This window comes from Cervus elaphus, chromosome 19 (genome assembly GCF_910594005.1).
Source record: "Cervus elaphus chromosome 19, mCerEla1.1, whole genome shotgun sequence".
Classification (NCBI taxonomy): domain Eukaryota; kingdom Metazoa; phylum Chordata; class Mammalia; order Artiodactyla; family Cervidae; genus Cervus; species Cervus elaphus.
Window position 1 is genome coordinate 35,843,879 of NC_057833.1, and position 20,100 is coordinate 35,863,978.

General features: G+C 42.6%; 1 long non-coding RNA gene and 1 other non-coding gene across 2 annotated transcripts; one reads left to right on the top strand and one right to left on the bottom strand.

Annotated features, from left to right (window-relative positions):
* Nucleotides 1-2,774: 2,774 nt before the first annotated feature.
* TRNAW-CCA lies at nt 2,775-2,847 on the top strand. The gene has a single exon. It is a non-coding gene; the product is annotated as a tRNA-Trp (tRNA).
* A 6,103-nt stretch (nt 2,848-8,950) lies between these two features.
* On the bottom strand, nt 8,951-15,872 carry LOC122675187. Its single transcript, XR_006335215.1, has 4 exons — nt 15,423-15,872; nt 15,199-15,281; nt 14,840-14,964; nt 8,951-9,227 (listed from the first exon to the last, which is right to left on the bottom strand). It is a non-coding gene; the product is annotated as an uncharacterized LOC122675187 (long non-coding RNA).
* Between the last annotated feature and the right edge of the window lie 4,228 nt (nt 15,873-20,100).

Sequence of the window (20,100 nt, forward strand, 5' to 3'; positions counted from 1 at the left end):
TCAGGCTGGTGCAGTTTGCGGTTTCTCTTGACTAACTTGGCTGAGGGTCACATACTAGGTCTTCAGAGGGGAAGCATTTGTGGGTTTGTCAGAGGCCACCATGGTATCTCTGCTGTGCATGGTTCCCTGATGTGGGTGATGTCCTGTACCCTCTGACTAATTTAATGCAATCCACCCTTGCATCTCCTGCCCTCCAGAGATAACCACCACTTCCTCATACTCCTGGAATCCTGGCAGATAGCCCTCTGGGACAGGACCCCATCCAGGCAACTGAAAGCCCACTACCAACTGCAGCATCCATTTGGCCAGGGAAATCACCATTCATGCTCCACTAAACTATTGCCCTCTCTTGAACAATACATCATAGTCTTCTCCAGCCCACTTCCTACTTTCAGAATTCTCCAGATCAAAAGCAAACATCAGTGCCTAACCTCATTCCCACCATCCACCTCAAATTTCAGAGTCTGTATGTCCGGCTTCCCTCAAACTCTCTTAACCCTACGCTCTGGTTCTACAGAAGCACAGGGGCAGTAATTCCTTGTCAGTCCATTACTTAACCACATCACTCCCTACAAGGCAGATTCTGAAATGAGCCCCCTTTAAAATCCTACTCCCCTGTGAGGCTGGAGGTGGGTGGCAGGGGCTGCTAGTCTCAGGACCAGCTCTGTCCTCTTTTCTTTTAATTGGAGGATAATTGTTTTACAATGTTATGTTGGTTTCTGCCATCCAACACCATGAATCGGCCACATGTATACACATATTCCCTCCTACTTGGACCTCCCTCTCACCTCTGTCCATTCCACCTCTCTAGGTTGTTACAGAGCACAGGGTTGAGCTCCTGGTGTTATGCAGCAAATTCTCACTAGCTAGCTATTTTACGTATGGTAATGTATATGTTTCAATGCTACTCTCTCAATTCATCCCACCATCTCCTTCCCTCGTTGTGTCCGCAAGTCTGTTATCATTTTTTTTTCCTGTAATATTTTAGGAGATCCTGAAAGTATGTCTGACAGTGTTCTTTAGAAGGGGGACAGGTATTTATTATTGGCTTTGAGCATTTGGCCAAAATTCTGAGACATCAGAAAAATCTCATTTCATACCCTTTTATATTAAGAACCATTCAGTTATATTTCTTGACATGGTTATTGGTTACTTCAGTGTGTTCGCGTTAAGAAAAATTCGCTGAACTGTGTGCTTATACTTTGCGTATTTGGGTTGTTGTTGTTTTGTTTTTGTTTTGTAGGTTATACCTTCACAAGGAGCTTCCCTGATGGCTCAGCAGGTAAAGAATCTGCCTGCAATGCAGGAGATGCAGGAGGCACGGGTTTGATCCCTAGGTGAGGAAGATCCCTTGGAGGAGGGCATGGCAACACATCCCAGTATTCTTGCCAGGAAAATTCCATGGACAGAGGGCTTACTGTCCATGGCATTGCAAAGAGTCGGACATGAACGAAGTGACTGAGCACACACATATTTGCATAAAAATTTACTTACAGGAAATGATCCTGAACCCATGGTGCACTGAATTTTGTGCCAGGCCTTTTACATATCTTATCTCATTTAACCAAGTTGACTGCCATTTATTAAGCACCTACTATATGTCTACACTATGTTATATTCTTTCTTTTAATGTTTATTGATATGTATAACATATACACAGAATATGTTCAGTTTAACAAATAGTTACAAAGTGAACACACATGTAAGCACCACCCAGATTAAAAAAAATACATTGCCAGCATCCTAGAAGCCCTGTTCCTGATAACAATCCCCTGCAATATTCTTCATGTGAATTATTTGATTTAATCTTCACAAACAATCCTGGGAAATTATCAGTGGTTGAAGTTGCAAGCTGGAAAATTCCCAGTGCTCACCTAGATCTGGGACATATTTGAGTCTGATCAGGCAGAGCCTGGAAACCTCACTAAGCACCTTGGTCATTCAGCAGACTCCGGAAGGAGTTTAGGTCTTTCTCTGTCTGAGCTATTTCACACAACATAATGCCCTCCAGGTTCATCCATGGATCAAGCATCTTAATCAGAAATTGAAGCTTAAGTCCCTGTTTATTTTCTATGATAGTAGGTTCTGCTCTGCTCTCAAAACCCAGAGGGTGGACCAAGCTCCTCAGGTCCAGTTCCTGGACATATAGCTCCTACATTTTTCTGCTTATTTCCTTAGCTCTGAATTCCTAGACGTGCCTGGCCACTGGCCATTAGAACTTACTTCTTTACCTGCTCCACCCTCATGAGTCCCTAGGCTCTGGTTCCAACTACCCAGGATGTGGCTCACTCATTCAGTCTACAAACATTTACTGAGCACCTACTATGTATCAGGCACTAAGCAAGGAGTTGAAGATACAGCCATGAATAGGACAGACATGGTCACTTTTCTAAATAAGTTGTAGTTTAATGGGGGATACAGACAAGTCATAAGACACTGTGATCAGTTCTATGCACAAGCAAGTCCAGGGGGCTTTGAAAGTGTAAAGGGTGGATGCTTAATTTAGACTTCAGGTTTAGGAAAGACTTTTTAGAGGTAATAAAATCAAAACTGAGACCTGAAGGATGAGAGGAGTCAGTCAGAAGGACGGGAAGAGTAGTAAAATTTGTAGGCCTGAAATTCTCAAAATGCGTTTCCAGACCAGCAGCAGCAGGATCAACTGAGAACTTCTTAGAAATGCAAGTTTCCAGACCTACAAAATCAGAAATCCTAAGTATTGGGCCCATAAGTATTTGTGATTCTAAGGCACCATATAATTCAAGAATCACTGGACGTCCCTGGTGGTCCAGTGGCTAAGACTCCATGCTCCCAATGCAGGGGGCCCAGGTTCAATCCCTGGTCAGGGAACTAGAGCCCACATGACACAACTAAAGATCTTGCACGCCAAAACTAAACAGCCTGCATGTTGCAACAAAAACGATCCTGCGTGCCGCAATGAAGATCGAAGATCCAGCATATCGTAATGAGAAACAAAACATCAAAAGGCCTGGAGAGATTGTGGCTTCCTTCCCCTACAAAAGAATCATACCCCAGTTATGAAAGTGATGATTGCAGTGCCTCATCTGAGATGGAAAAGCCAGGCCCAGTTCAGTCACTGAGTGACAGAAAAACAGAACAGAGAAGGACTACCATTCATTAAGGGCTTCTGAGGTGGCGCTAGTAGTAAAGAACCTACCTGCCAGTGCAGGAGACCTAAGAGACGAGGGTTTGATCCCTGGGTTGGAAAGATCCCCTGGAGAAGGGCATGGTGACCCACTCCGGTATTCTTGCCTGGAGAATCCCATGGACAGAAGAGCCTGGCAGGCTTCAGTCTGTAGGGTTGCAAACAGTTGGACACGACTGAGTGACTAACACTTTCACTTTTTTTCAAGAGCCTTAGGCTTTCAGATCGGAGAAGGCAATGGCACCCCACTCCAGGACTCGTGCCTGGAAAATCCCGTGGACGGAGGAGCCTGGTGGGCTGCAGTCCATGGGGTCGCTAAGAGTCGCACACGACTGAGCGACTTCACTTTCACTTTTCACTTTCATACTTTGGAGAAGGAAATGGCAACCCACCCCAGTGTTCTTGCCTGGAGAATCCCAGGGACGGGAGAGCCTGGTGGGCTGCCGTCTATGGGGTCGCACAGAGTCGGACACGACTGAGGCGACTTAGCAGCAGTAGCAGCAGCAGGCTTTCAGATGCTGACCTAATCATATCTATAAACAAAACCTAACCATGAGAACAGTCACGATATACTACTAAGAAAAAAGGTGGAATAAAATTATATATACAGAGTGATTCTAATCATTTTTAAATGCCAAATAAAAAGACTAGAAGGGAACACACCAAAATGTTAAAATAGCTTTCTTCCCATCTAATACTCATAGAATAGGTCAAATTTAACAGAATGATTTATGTAACAACATGTTCTTTATAGCAGGGGTCCCCAATCTCTGGGGTCTAATGCCTCATGATCTGAGGTGGAGCTGATGTAATAATAATAATAGAAATAAAATGCACAATAAATGTAATGAGCTTGAATCACCCCAAAACCATCCCCCTGACCTGGTCCGTGGAAAAACTGTCTTCCATGAAACTGGTCCCTGGTGCCCAAAAGCAGTTGGAGACCACTGCTTTATAGTACTTTAACAGCAAACTAGAAGCAACTTAAATACTCAACATAATGAAAAGGGATAAATAAATTATGTTTTGATCATGTGATAGAATATAAAGCAATCATTCAAAGTGACAGTTTAAAAAAGTATTTTTGTCAAGTCGTTGGCTCTGGCCTGCACCCAATCTGCCCCCAGAGGCAGGGCCCAGATATACTTCCAAAATTATGGTGAAAGGCAGGGCCACAGAGAACAAAAATCACCCATCTTTTCTGGGGCTTCCTGGAATTTCACTTCCAGATAAGGTCTTAGCTTTCCTCTCTAACAGAATTCATGCCACCATGTTAGGTATAAATATGGACTCAGAGAACCCCAGACTAACTGGGGTTTAAACAGATTTAAACAAAAGGCAGTCTGTTTAGATCTCATCTCGTGCCAGCTTATCCCCCAGCACCCTATCTGTCATAGATGCTGAGTTTCCTCTAAATAGAAATGTGACCGATTAACCTCTGAATCCCGGAGCAGAACATCTTCATTTTCACTGTCAATTGTGACATTATCAATGGCTACCTCTTGTTCTGTACCGGGGCAGGCCAGGCACTGGACTCCCTACACCCAGAGTCAGCCAGCTGCCCCCCAACAAAATCTGATGCATCATCTGCTTTGTAGGTAATTGTATTGGAACACGTGCACACATAGTATATTTGTAACCATGAAAACAGTTGTAAGGACTTCCCTAGCAGTGCAGTGGTTAAGAATCTGTGCTTCTACTGCAGGGGCCTGGGTTCCATCCTGGTCAGGGAGCTAAGATACTGCAAGCCATACGGTGGGGCTTAAAAAAAGAGAGAGAGAAAGAAAATAGTCGTGATATTTGTTAAGGAAAAATGTGAGAAAAAAATATATATATATACAATATGATTCCAATTTTAAAGTGCTTAATGAAAAGAATCAAATGAAACATCAAAATGTTAAATAGCTTCTCCCTCATCTCATGCAACAATCCAGCATAGTAATTGTGTCTATTTCACAGATGCAGAAGACAGGTGACTGTCTTTGAAAAGCAGAATTGTGACTGGCTTATTCCATATCTTTACACTACTTTCTATGTTATATATAATTCCACCCCTCATTCCTTTCCCCAGAGGTAGGAGGCTGGGTCCTGAGGAAAAATCCAAAGTTGATCCCTGATGCACAAATGAATGCCCTCTGCTAAAGGCTAAAGGCATAAATGCCCAGTCTGCCATCTGTCATGGGCTTCTGGGGAAGGGAGGATGCAGGCGAGCACTGCACTTCCCTGAGAGGTCTGGTTCCCTGAAGGCCTAGAAAGACCATCCTGTGGGTGCAGCTGTCTGTAAAAATTAATTAATTTTCAAATTAAATTTCAATTAAAAAACCTGATCCATCCCTGATTAACTCAACTTAATCCAGTTTCTTTTTAAAAAAGAAAAAACTTAACCCAAGGAGAGCTATGCCCGAAATTTGGAAATTTCCTGGTGCTGTCTCTAGTCCTCCAGCCTCCATTTCTGCCTTATCTACTCCCCTGGTTCAGAATCTGTTTGTAAACCAGAGAACCCAGCTTCCCTCTGATGGTTTACTAATCTAATGCCTCTTTATGCCCATAGCTCACCCGGATCCTGTTTGAGCCTGTTGGTGACCCAGCCCTTGGCTTCTGCCAAGCCCCTGCCTCCCAGCTCTGCCCTTGTGGCTGCCCACCCAGCCAGCAGCACCCTCATCCCAGCTCTTGGTCGTGCCCTCAGCACACAAGACAGACACAACATTTTGTTAGTGAAGGTAACAGTGTGGAGGAGTCAGATTTTATTTCTGGTGGTGACATCAGCAGGAATTTGGGTAGCTCCTGGCTATAGTTAATGGCACAGAGACTCCCTCAGACAATCTGAGTGCTCAGCAGTTTTGCTCTTTCTAGCTCTTTGTCTGCACTTGCCACTGCCACACTTTCCCCACCAAGCTTTGCTGTTACCATTAAGTGTCTCAAATAGAAGTTCTCTGATTCTGAATGGGGTCAGACCCATCAACCAGACCTTAAGCCCCCCAGCTCCCAATAGTTCTTCAAAAAAGGCTGGAAACCTGTGAAATAAAAAAAGGAAAGGTCTCCAGCAGCACTGTCCAGCTCCCTGCTCTGCTTTATATTTCACCTCTCTCTCAGCTGCAAGTTCACTTTACACTCCAGGGCAAATTTCATTCCTGGACAATTTGAGGTGCCTGGACCAATAATTCAGACTTTTACACCCTCATCTTGTGGCCAGTTCTACTCTGAACCAGCTAATAGAATGGGAATGATTTGTAACCAAATCCCTGCCTTGGAACCTCAGACAACCTTGATCCCACCTTCTTGGGTTCCCAAGTCCACACCACCCTGGCATCCCAGGGATATCAAGGCAGTTACCTTATAGAAGAGTCATGTCTTTCTCAGATACTATCCCAGGTATCTTGACAGGTACTACTGACTACTACTGTCAGTTACATCTTGCAGCTGGACTGTTCCCTTACATGGTTACAATGTTTCACCCATCATCTTAGTCATTGTCAACTTTAGTATCTGTTTTAAGATGTGCGTGCTGTGCTCAGTCACTTCAGTTATGTCCAACTCTTTGCGATCCCATGGACTGTAGCCTGCTAGGCTCCTCTGTCCATGGGATTCTTCTGACAAGAATACTGAAGTAGGTTGCCATGCCTTCCTCCACGGGATCTTCCTTAATCAGGGAACGAACCCATATCTCCTATGTCTCCAGCATCTCCTGCACTGCAGGCAGATTTCTTTACCCTGAGCCACCAGGGAAGTTTTATGATGTAGGTTTTATTATTATTCAAGTATAATGAGGCCAGCACAGGAGGAGGTGATTGCCATTGAAAAGACTGTTGTTCACAGTTCCCAAAGGGGTACATTGTGCCAAACAGGGCCATGTGGGAAAGCAGAAGAGTTGATGAGGCAGTGGAGGAATTGAGGGGAAAATATGGGCAAGACCCTTTGTTATGGTCTTCACAGGAAGGAATAAAGGTTAGCAGGGTTTTTTTGTTTTTTTTTTAAGGTAAGCAGGCTTAAGGTTGGCTAGCTTGAATGATTTCAGTCAACTCTGGTGCACTGGGGCTGTCCTTAGTTGTCAGGTACATAGCCCTGGGGAGATTAGGACAAGGGAACAGTGGCCCAAAGTTGAGTCCTGTGAGCACCCAATAAAGCAGATGGTTGGGATATAATCTGGAGTTGGTTGGTTTGCACTTCCAGGACATTTTTTGCTATTGGTAGGGATTTGCTAACCCTGGGAAGGACAGATGGAGAAGGAAATGGCAACACACGCTGGTATTCTTGCCTGGAGGATCCCTGTGGACAGAGGAGCCTGGTAGGCTACAGTTGATGGCGGTCATAGTCGGATACGACTGAAGCGACTGAGCACACATACTCACATGAAGGACAGAAGTTTCCAGTGTCAGCAAAGCTCCCAAAAGCATCAAAATAAAGAGACTTAACCCATCCCGATGCTCAATACAGATCCTGACTAGATATTTAATTAACTATCACAGTTAGTTCAATGGAAACTGAGGGTTCAAAGTTAAAAGAGGTCTTTATCCTTCACTTATTTACTCAACACGCATTTATTAAACACTTACTATTTAAAGAGCACTATGTCAAGCTCTGGGATACAAAGAAGAAAAACGGTCTTTTTCTTAAAGTGGGGGTAACAAAATAAGTTTAAATGTCCTTAATAAATGTAACAGTAACAGGAAGTCCGGTGTTCCATAACAAGAGAGGCCCTAAACACAGCCTGAAAGGGACCAGATTCCGCAATGCTCAACTCTCACTACCGCCCTACCTCCCCCAACTCCATAGAGTGGGGCTCAGGGACAGAGCCTTTGGCAAAAGAGCTGAATAAATTCTCCTGTTTTCCCCCCAACAGCTCCTCCAACAAGCTCCCTTTGAATAAAATCATTGAATAAAATTATTTTCCCTTTCCACTTCTGTGAACTAACCATGAGGAAATCATGCCGCAGAAGCAGAAATCTATATCCAGGAAGAGGTCCATTGCAAGGTTATCAAAATTGGGGAAAAAACTGATGCAACATAAGTATCCAAAACAAAAGGAGTAGTTGAGCAAAATACAGCACACCTACCAAGGTACATTATTAAGCAACAAGAACTGTGTATTGATTCAAAAGAAGCACAGAACCCAGAGTCAGACTTTCTACTACACTCCAGCCTTTGGGCAAACTAGTTAATATCTCTGAATCTGTTATCCCATTTGTAAAAAGGGGGCTACCTAATTAATGATACTTGCTACCTCACAGTGCTGTTGTGGAGATTAAGTAAGACAATGCAGGTAAAGTACTTAATAAACACCTAGAATAGGGCTCAGTAAATATTGGCCATTACTGTTCTTATTATTAATATAAAGTTAGTGAAAACAGTTAAGTGGGTGGACTTAATAAACCACAGAAAATATTCCTAACATAGTCTTAAATTAAAAAATATAAATGTATATGTGCTGTGCTTAGTCGCTCAGTAGTATTTGACTCTTGGCAACCCCATGGACTGTAGCCTACCAGGTTCCTCTGTCCACGAGATTTCCCAGGCAAGAATACTGGAGTGGGTTGCCATGCCCTCCTCCAGGGGAATCTTCCTGACCCAGGAATAGAACCAAGGTCTCCTGCATTGCAGGCAGGTTCTTTACCAGCTGGGCTACCATGGAAGCCCAAATGTATATAATAGTATGTCATCAAATTCTGAGCCTGTGTGAAATGTATACAAAATGTTTAAATATCAATAGTTGTACTGATAGCATAATGGCATTATGAGTAATATTTGTATGAAAGATTTACTTTAATCTTGTTGCCAATTTCTCTTTAATAAAAAGTGAAAGGGAGGAATATAAAAATAAAATGAAAAATAAAAAATAAGGAACATGTAAATAATTGTATGCTAAGAAATTTTTTAAAAAAACAATAAATTTGTCCTGGGATTCATGTCTGCAGAGTTGATGAGCCTAAATCGCCGTCAGTTCGGGGAGTGACATCTTTTTTTAGCCTGTAGAACTCTAACTCATCTCAATAATTAGTAATAACATGCTGATGTAAGCCAGTTCCACACTGCAGGTCAGTGTCATTGGGACTGCCAAGAGGTCAACCTAGATCAGAGAGAAGGAAATAGAAAGCCACCTATTAAATGGTGATATATCAGAGTATATTTTTCATGTATAGTATTAAATATGCAAAAATATGTATTAATAGTTGTAGAAAGTAAGAAAGTGCTAGTCACTCACGTCCGACTCTTTGTGACCCCAAGGGCTATAGCCCACCAGGCTCCTCTGTCCATGGAATTCTCTAGGCAAGAATATTGGAGTGGGTCGCTATTTCCTTCTCCAATAAATAGCTATAGATACACTATAAATACAGATACAAAGAAATAAAAGATTGGAAATATATTGCTAGCATGTAGCTCTCTTTGGGTTGAAAGATTATAAATGATATCCAATTTCTTCCTTAACCCTCTAAAGTTTTCTACAGTTGGCACATAATACTTTAAAATTTAGAGGAAAGGAACTTTAAAAACTACTTATTTCTTCTTTTTAAAGCAAGAGATTAATAATCAGAAGGTAAGAGGGAGAGTGAGAGCCAGTACTGTCATAATTCCCTAGGGCATGTGATTGTGTACTCCCAAAAGTCCCTGAGTTGAGAAGTAAAAATAGGAAGAGCTGGGGTTAAATTTGGGGAAGTAATGAGTCTCACAAGAAGGGCTGTGAGCAGGGCAAACTAAGGTGACACACAGGAGTGGGGTAACTTGGAGGGAGGGGCAGCGGGGCTACAGGGGCAGGTGGCACTGATCCAGGGATTCAGCTGGGAAAGGCTTTTGGGAGGGTGTGGGAGAGTTTTAAAAAGTTCACGCGAGGACCCGAGTTCAGTGTGATCCCAAAGGAAGCAGCTGTGTCCTCCCCAAATCCCATTACCCTATCAAGCAGGCTTTTCACTCTGAGAGTTGGAAAATGATTTCTAGTCATTCGTGACCTCTTATATCCACCCAGCTCTTTCCTAAAGAGTTCTATACGCCCCCAGGTATGTCCTGATTTGGGTGCTTGTTGAAACAAAAGAAATTTTCCACTGAAGTCCTTTCAATCAAAAAAATTCACAAGTTTCTCCTGTACTTCTAAAACTAGACAGGCCTCTAGAAATACTTTAACCAAACACCTTCATGGGTGCAAAGCACAGTGCTCCTTTTACAGATGAGGAAACTGAGACCCCAGGAGATTAGGTGAGGTGTCCAGCATGACTAAGTTATGGCAGGGCTCCCTAGAACTCCTCTTTTCTCTGTGTATTTTTTCCATTACCCCATGCGGTTTCTTGTTAAACAGGAAGGATCTTCTTTGTGAAGATTTGTCAATGCATCATGTCCTGTCATAATAGTAATTATTGTTATATTTTACAAAATAATATCTACCACTATGTCCTGATTGAATAATACTTAACTGTTTGTTGGGGGTCTATGTGCGCTTACCAGAAGCAGTCATTTAATTCTTATAGGAAAATGGTATTATTACATTTCATATAAAGAAGCTGAACATCAGAGCAGTTAAATAAACCATCCACTATCACTATGTCAGTGGTAATAAAGTTAGGATCTGAACTCAGTCCATCTGAATCCAAAGTTACCTTCTTGACTCTCTATAAAGAAACAATGTTGGGTATATACATGTATTGGAATATTATTCAGCCTAAAAAAGGAAGGAAATCTTGCTACGTGCAACAACATGGATGCATGTAAAGGACATTACACTAAGTGAAAATAAGCCAAACACAGAATGATAAATACCTAATGACATCACTTGTGTGTGGAATCTAAAAAATGTTGAAACTAGAATCAGAGAGGGCTTCCCTGGTGGATTAGCCATAAAGAATCCACCTGCCAATGCAGGAGACGTAGGAGATGTGGGTTCAATCCCTAGGTTGAGAAGATCCTTTAGAGGAGGAAATGGCAACCCACTCCAGTATTCGTGCCTGGGAAATCCCATGGACAGAAGAGCCTGGAGAGCTACAAACAGTCGGACATGACTGAGCATGCAGCATACAAGCACGTGTGGTGAGAATACTTAACATCTACACTTTAAGCAAACTTCAGGTATACAGTAAAATACTGTTAACTATATTCATGTTGTCATATGTTAGATCTCTAGTACTTATTCACCTTGCATAACTGAAACTTTACCTCCTTTGATCCACGTCCTTCCATTCTGCCACCTTCCAACCCCAGCTCCTATCAGAGCCATTCTGTTCTCTGCTTCCATTGTTGTTGTTTAGTTGTGTCTAACTCTTGCAACCTCATGGACTGTAGCTCTCCAGACTCCTCTGTCCGTGGGATTCTCCAGGCAAGAATACCGGAGTAGGTTGCCATTTCCCTCTCCAGGGGAAATCTTCCCAATCCAGAGACCTAACCCACATGTCCTGCTGTCTCCTGCCTTGGCAGGTGGATTCTTTACTATTGAGCCACCTGGGAATTAGTAGTCATTTATATACCTTCCCCTTCCCACCTGGGAAGCCCCTTCTCACCACTTAAGAAAAGGAAAATCGGGGAAAGGGGTGGCAGGCACCATGTCCAGCTGCAAAGGTGGTAAGAAGCCCCTGAAGCAGCCCAAGCAGGCCAAGGAGATGGACGAGGAAGATAAGGTGTTCAAGCAAAAACAGAGGAGCAGAAGAAACTTGGAGAGTTAAAAGCAAAGGCCGAAAGGAAGGGCCCCCAGATCACAGGTGGAATTTAGAACTCTGGCAAAAAAGTTCTTCCTTATGCCTGAGGCAATGATGAGCTTTAATTCTATTCCTGCTTAAACATTTGGATTCCCTGCCATAACAGTTGCCACCTATAGCTAGAATGAAGTGTTGTCTTAGAATCTATTATGCATTTAAGAATAAACTGTGGAAAAAAAAAGGAAAAGAAGAAACCAGTAACTGTCTGAGGTGATAGATATGTTAATTAGCTTGATTGGGGTAGCCATTTCACAATATATATGTACATCAAATCATCAAACTATACTGTCAAGTAAACCCCAGTAAAATTTTTAAAATAAATATAAAAATACCTTGTACTGTACACACACAAAAAATACCTTTGACTGTACAAACAAAAAAATATTCTGTTGGGGCCAATCTCTCAAGGAGCTGATTCTCCATTAAATTCAGCATTCCTTAAATTTCTCTCATTAGTCAAATTGTCTTTTCTTCAATTAAAATGACATCATTTAAGCATCTTGAATTAAGCATACAAGAACTAAATTCCTAAACTGGATTCATTCTAATCACCTCCATAGAGTTACCAGGATAAGAATTTTTTACCTTGGATTTGTTTTTATTTCACTTGAATGTGAAAAGTACTATTATGATGTATTACTCTAATATAATAATGATTTGCACACTCAAGGAAAAAAAAAGGAACCCAAGGTGAAATTTTTATGAGAAACCTAAAGGAGAAATCATAGATACTCCCTTGTGTTTGTTATATTTTCCATTAATATGGCAATCTTCAAACGTTTCACATTATAAAACTTCACCTCTGGTATTTAAATTAATAAACAAAAAGCAAGGTGCCCTCCAATTCCTCACTAGTGTTGGGGACAAAGATCATTCAGAGTTCATCCTGAAAAGCATCTAAATTTAGAGATTTGCTACTGGAGCAAAACTTTCATGTACCAGTAATAGAAGCAGGCAGCCTTTCCAAAATATGTTAAGTATGCGTTTGCGATGCTGTCATAAACAGGGTCAGAGTATCTGTCCCTGTGTGCTGGTGACCTGGGAGCCCTCACTGTTTTCTAGGCCAGTTACAGAGAGATCTGGGGCTGGAAGCAAAGGAGATTGTGCAATAGTTAGCAGGGTGCTTAATTTAATCTCATCAGTTAGGGAAAGGCTTTTTAAAACTTTTTTTTTTAATTTGAAACGTGTATGTATGTGCATAGTTGTTTATTTGTCTTTTAATGTCAAAAGCTTTTTGAGGGGCTTCCCTCGTGGCTCAGTGGTACAGAATCCACCTGCCAATGCAGGAGACACTGTTCGACTCTTGACACAGAAAGATCCCACATGCTGCAGAGCAATGAAGTTCATGCGCTACAACTATTGAGCCTGTGCTCTAGAGCCTGGGAGCCATGACTACGGAGACCAGGTGCTGTAACTAGGGAAGTCCGCATGCCCTAGACTCCATGCTCTGCAACAAGAAGCCACCTCAATGAAAAGCCGGTGCACTGCAATTAGAGAATAGCCCCTGCTCACCGCAGCTAGAGAAAAGCCCATGCAGCAACAAAGACCCAGCACAGCAAAAAATAAACAATTTTTTTTTTGAAGAAAGAAAAAAGCTTACTGACAGAAACAAAAAGGTCTCCCTCAATCTCTACTCCTAGTCCCTTGGTCTACAGCTCAAAGGTAACCATGGTTTAATCTCAGTGGTCTTTGAGTGTGGATATTGTATGACCAGAGGCAAACTGCTTTTCTACATCTTAAGGGCAATCTCTTTCTTTTTTAAATATTATAAATGCCCAGACAAAAGAAGTTAGAGGACAGGACCGTGGTGAGTGTTCAGAAAGTCTGGTTTTGGGTTCTGGGTTTTCTAAATCACTTCATTTCTTCAGGTTTATTTGTCAAATCTAGGTTTATAGAGGTTATAAGTTCTTTCACTCTTCCTTGCTTTCCTTCTTTTGCCTACCTAAAGCAAAGGACAAGGCATTGAGGACATAGCTAGAATTGGTAGGGGAAGGGACAATAATAATAACAGTAATAATTTTGGTTGCTGTTCAGCTCTTATTATATTGAAGGAACTGTATTTTTTATTCTCATTTTGTCTTCGTAACAATTCTATGAGGTAGGTATTTTTATCCTCATTTTTTTACAGATGAGAAAACTGAGGAAGATGAAGTGATTTACTCAAGGATATATACTGGTAAGAAACAAAACTAAATTTTGAACCTAGACTCTTCAAGTCTAAAGCCCCAGTAGAAATACCTAAGATTTCAAGTCTTTATAGGGAGACAGAGAATATGACTGTCAAAGTGCTAAGCTATGTAAGGGACTGAAAAATGATATAGCACAAATTAGGGTGGTCCTGGACTAGCAGTGTGTGGGAACTGCTCTGGAATCCACATTCAGGTTTTGGGGAGGTTGCATTGTTCACAACAGATGCTTCTGACAGAGCCTAAAATGAGCACAGTGACAGGCACGCTTACTAAACTGAGAATTCTTGGGTTGGAGACAGGTGTGCCAGCCTCAGCCAACACAGTTTCTTAAGAAACTGGATGGAATCTCTCAAGAACAGGAGACGTCTGCTGCAGATATTCGTGGTCAGGTCCAGCCCTGTTTATACCTGCTGAAAGATTTCTGGAAGGCTGCCCATCAAGCAAAAGGGAACCAAAGATGGACAAGACGCACTGTCAGAAACTGCAGGCATTTCGAAAGACAGTGCCAGAGACAGCAGAGGAAGATCAAGTTGGAGTTAGTACATGCCTCTTAAATGTCACAGGGCGGCAAGAAACTGGAGATGGAGGCAAAGTCTGCTGGGACCAGCAGCAGGAATTCCATATGGACTCACAGCCACCTATGACTGAGACAAGATGCTGAGCAGTGCTAGAAGTGGGATTATGGTCATTGTTTAAAACTGGTAGACACCAGAAGCAGGAGAAGACATTTTCCGTATGTGTTGATACCTGAGAGGGTTTTGCAGCAAGTCATGTGACAAGGTGCTATGAGGTGTCCTTTGGCAAATCAGGCCTACCTAGAGCAGTCAGGGCAGGAGTCACTTCCAAAACATCATGCTTCTTCAGAGACCAGAGGGCCCACCTGAATTCTCACAACTGAGGAAGTAATCAAGGAAGAAGAGATGGGGTGAAATCAGATGCCCTTGAAAAAAAAAAAGTGAAGTCACTCAGTCGTGTCTGACTATTTGCGACCCCATGGACTGTAACCTACCAAGCTCCTCTGTCCATGGGATTCTCCAGGCAAGAGTACTGGAGTGGGTTGCCATTTGAGGCGGAAACAAACAGGGACCGGCATCCTATGCCAGGAGGATGCAAGTATGCCCCAGTCTCCTGAAGTCAGAACCCAGGGCTCACAGTGATAACCAACCATCCTTACCTGAGTCTGCTGTGTCAAGCTTGGTCACAAACAGGATCCAAGGCCACCTAGGTAACAGTTTCTGGCACCCCACTGACTTCAACCTGTGAAAGATGGTTTCCAGAAGAAAGAAAACAAGGATTGTCACCCTCCCACCCCACTCCCAGAAGAAACACTGTTGTTTCAGAAGGAAAAAGTCAGGAGAGGGGGTAGGGAGCTGACTTTCCAGGTGACAGAAAACTCACCTCTTTTCCTGGATCTCAAAATGGAAAATTTTCCAACTATGTCTACCTGGTTAAATCCTAAAGCTATTATGTTTGACCCTAAGGTTTAACTGGCCTAGTGGGATCTATGGCTGTCTCGGTAGGAGTGGGACAACCCAGAAGGTAGCTATAGAGCCGGAGAGAGTCAGACTTCTGCATCCAAAAGAGCTGCAGAGATGAGTCACCTCTCTTCTTACCAGAGAAGGGAGAGGGGTGGGCCTCAAGACTGGAGAGGCTTAGGTGCCATGAGCAAATAGTGTATTGTGTTCACTCATGTCTTCACTCAGCACTCTGAGGAGGTATTGTGTAACAGACTAGCTGAGGTGTTAAATACGTCTGTGGAGGAAAACAGGGTAGGGGTGGGGCATACTGAGATACTTTGTTATTTATGGTAGTCTCTGTCTTCTGAAGAATGGAACTCTGTTGTTTGAAAGGCGATGAGTGTGAATAATGCAAATTACTGAAAAAGAGATGGAGGCAGAGGGCTAGAGGGGATTGTCTAGGAGGAAGGTTGTAGAGATAAAGGAGAGGGAGAAACCCCAAGATTGTGGCTGGAAAAAGGCCCAGAGAGAGGGTGTGAGGTGGGAAAAGAGAAGTAGCTGGTACTGAGGAGCAGCCCCGGTGAGGCCACAGAGATGTGTAAGGGGAATTGTTATGGAGCTGTGTGGTGTGAGATACCGTGTATTCTCTCTTTGTGAAACCCTCTTTGTAAAACCTCTCTTTCTAAAATCTTCACTCTTCAAAGCTTTGCAGCTGGGGCTTTTATTGCAGGGGTGGCACAAATGTGCTAAGCACAGAACTGGTTGAAGAATCCAGTTGCATTCAAGGCCTCGGTATAAACACAGTGCTTGTGTCACATTATAAAGGATGTGGGAGGTGTGCACAATTTCATAACAGATGAGGGAGAGGAGAGGATCAGAACAGCTGGCATCAGAGTTAAACCTTAAAGGATGACCAATATTTCTCCTAGATTTAGAGATGGAGAGACTTCAAGTGCAAGGGACCTAGAGCAGAGGCAGGGTGGTCTGAAAGCGTGTGGTATGTTTAGGGAGTGATGACTTACTACCTCCCAAACATCATCTGCATGGGGAAGAGGAGCGGGCTGGAGTGCAATAAAGAATGGCTGGGAAAAAAAAAAAAAGAATGACTGGAGGAACTCTGGATGCTTGGCCACCTTCAAATCATAAAGGCTGTCATGAACGCTCTGGAGAGTAAAACATGGGCTTCCATGTGGGATGTGCAAGAAGACAGACTAGAGAGCAGTATGCTATATCCCTGGAAGGAGAGGAAATAGTTCTGAAAACTGTCTGATTCCCCTCACTCTGAGTAGCTGCCTCCTTCAAATAACTAAGCTGACCTGGATTGTAAACACTGCATAAAATATATCGTGTTATGGGACTTCCCTGGTGGTCTAGTGATTAGGGCTCCACGATTCCACTGAAGGGGGCTTGGATGCAATCCCTGGTTGGGGGACTTAAGATCGCATGTGCCATAAATTTTTTAAAAAATTTTTAAATAAAAATTAATAACTCACTTAACAATCAGTTTCAGCAGATTGCCCTGGACTTGACAGCTCTGCTTCTATTCCAGCCCCACCTGAGGACAAGGCCACCAGTGGTGGTGCTCATTGATTTGTAGCGTAGGCATAGATCCCAGGGCCCTCTACCAACCTCGGAATCACCTCTATTCTTGGGGTTGCCTGAGGAGCTCCCCACCCTCCAATAGTCCTGTCTCTTGGGGCTGCTGTCCTGTGAGTCCCCTCACTACCTTCCACTCTCAGTGACTGATCAACTTGCAGCCATCTGCCCCAAGAGAATCTGAGGACCTCGCTGTGCAAATCAATTCAAGTGGATCCCAAATGGTCTCGAGGCACTTTTTTTTCCCCTCTCAAGTCCCCTTAACCTAAGAAGTAGAGATCCATCCACCAGTTAACAGATACTGAACATCTACTAGGTATACTACAACACAAAATGAATAAGCCATCATCCCTGACTTCAGGAATTTGAGAGAGTACTCAGTTGGGAAAGGCATATAAATACAGTTGACCCTTAAACAACAAGGGTTTGAACTGCAAAGATCCATTTATATGCAGATTTTTTTTTTTTTGCAATGGTAAATACTGCAGTACTACACCATCCAGGGTTGGTTGAATATGTGGATATGGAAGCAGGGATATGGATAGCAGAGATGTGTGGAGGGCTGACTATAAGCAGTACACAGATTTTCAGGTGCACAGAGAATGACAGCCCTTAACTCCTGCATTAAAGTGATGTCACACAGTCAGTATGATGACTGCTGGGAAGGAGGTAAGGACCAGCGGCTGTGGGAAGACAAGGGGAGATATTTAGCCCAGAGGGCAATGAGGAGGAATGGAGGGTTTCCAAGAGAGAGGACCCACACGCTGACTCCTGGGAGGAAAAGCAGGAGCTAGCCTAGTAAAGGGGCTGAAAGAGAGGAGAGAGCATAAGAGACCTAGGGAGCAGGATACAGACGGGAATGGTCTGGAGACAGACAGCAAGAGCTCTTTGGGCAAGAGTCCTACGGGAAGTTCACTGAGGCTGGTGTTCAGGCTGCGGAGGGGGACCTCAAGGTGCATCAAGAAGAACCCTAAACGCACTCCCAGGGAGTTGGAACTTTGTGACAGCAATGAGACCCCACAGGTGCTTAGCTGCCTGCCTACCCAAGGAAAAATGAAAAGACATCCAAGAAAGTAAGTTGTATACTGTTTAAAGTAAGTTGTATACTGTTTATCTTATCATTCAATAATAAATAAATATCTTATAATATGAACATTAAATAATTATTTAACCATAAATTTATGATATTGGAAGGATGGGGGATAGGGATGACAGCTCCCTTAATAGGAAATACCCATATGTCATTCCTTGGTGGCTCAGACAGTAAAGAATCTGCCTGCAATGTAGGAGACCTGGGTTCAATCCCTGGATCAGGAAGCTCTCCTGGAGAAGGGAACGGCTACCCACTAGTATATTCTTGCCTGGAGAATTCCATGGACAGAGAAACCTGGCTGCAGTCCATCGGATTGCAAAGAGTCAGACATGACTGAACAACTAACACTTTCACTTTCAAATGGAAAGATAATGTAAATATCAGAATACGTCAAATAGTTGAAACTGGTTACCTATGGAAAATCAGAACTAAGGAAGGATGGGAGACAGAACTACTGTTGCACTACTAGATTTAAAATATTTAACTTTGTAAATACACTTTTTAGAAAGACAATTGTGTACCTATATTTACATAATTATTTTTTAATGTGTGAATGCCAGCCTCAACACATAATAGCTGAGTGACCTCAGCCAGAAAAAGGAATGAAACTGTTCCATTGGCAGAGACGTGGATGAGCCTAAACTGTCATACAGAGTGAAGTACGTCAGAAACACAAATACTGTATAATATCAAGCATATGTAGAATCTAGAAAAATAGTAGATGAACTTATTTACAAAGCAGAAATAGAGACACAGATGTAGAGAACAAACTTATGGATACCAAGGGGGAAAGGAGGTTGGGATGAATTGGAAGATTAGGATTGACACATATACACTACTATGTATTGTATACAACAGATAACTAATTAGAATCTACTGTATAGCAGAGGGAACTCTACTCTATCCTCTGTGAATACCTAAATGGGAAGGAAACCCAAGAAAGAGGGGGTATGTGTATACATATAACTGATTCACTTTGCTGTGCGGCAGAAACTAACACATTGTAAACCAACCAAACTCCAATAAAAAGGAATAATTCAAAAAAACTGGGGGAACTTCCTTGGTGGTCCAGTGGTTAAGAATTTGCCTTGCAATATAGAGGACGCAAGTTCAATTCCTGGTTGAGGAACTAAGATCCCACAGGCCGAAGAGAAATAAGCCCATGTGACACAGCTAGAGAATCCATGCTCCATAATGAAAGATCCCGCATAACGCAGTGAAGAGCCTGTGTGCTGCAACTAAGACCCAATGCAATCAAATACATACATATATTTAAAACATTTTAATTTTGAAAAAACAATAACTGAGTGACCAGTGCTAAATCCTTATCCTCTCCGTGGCTTAACCTCTTCACCTGTAAAATGGGATAACACTCTCTTGCTGGGTTATTATGAAGACTAAAGGATATATGCAAAGTACTTAGCACTCTGTTTGCAGCTTAGAAGGAAACTCAATAAATGGTAGGTAATTTAATTTTTAATAACAGATGGAAAAGAGGACTAAAAATCATGTTTAAAAGGCCTGGACACAAGCCTTCTATATTACCAATATTTACACCTCCAATCACTGGAATATGCATGTCCTCTTATTTCACAAAGGCTTGACTGTATTCATAAAATAAGAAGAGAAAGAAAGTGACAGTTGCAAAGTCCTGACTGTATTCCTAAAGTAGGAAGAGAAAGAAAGTTTCTCTGTCCTGTCCGACTCTAGCTACCGGGGTTCTAGTCCCTTTCACTTCTCAGGTCCTCATATTTCCCGATTGTATACCAAAGGGTCAAATGAAAAGATCTCTGAGCCTAGTCCCCAAAAATCTAGGGTTCTCCACACTCTTGGTTATGAGCTTTTGCCTTGGGACGTGGCAATAAACACCTGACTGAGTTTCCCACAAGTCTCCTAAGACGTATGTATTTCCTTAACCTGTATCTACCTA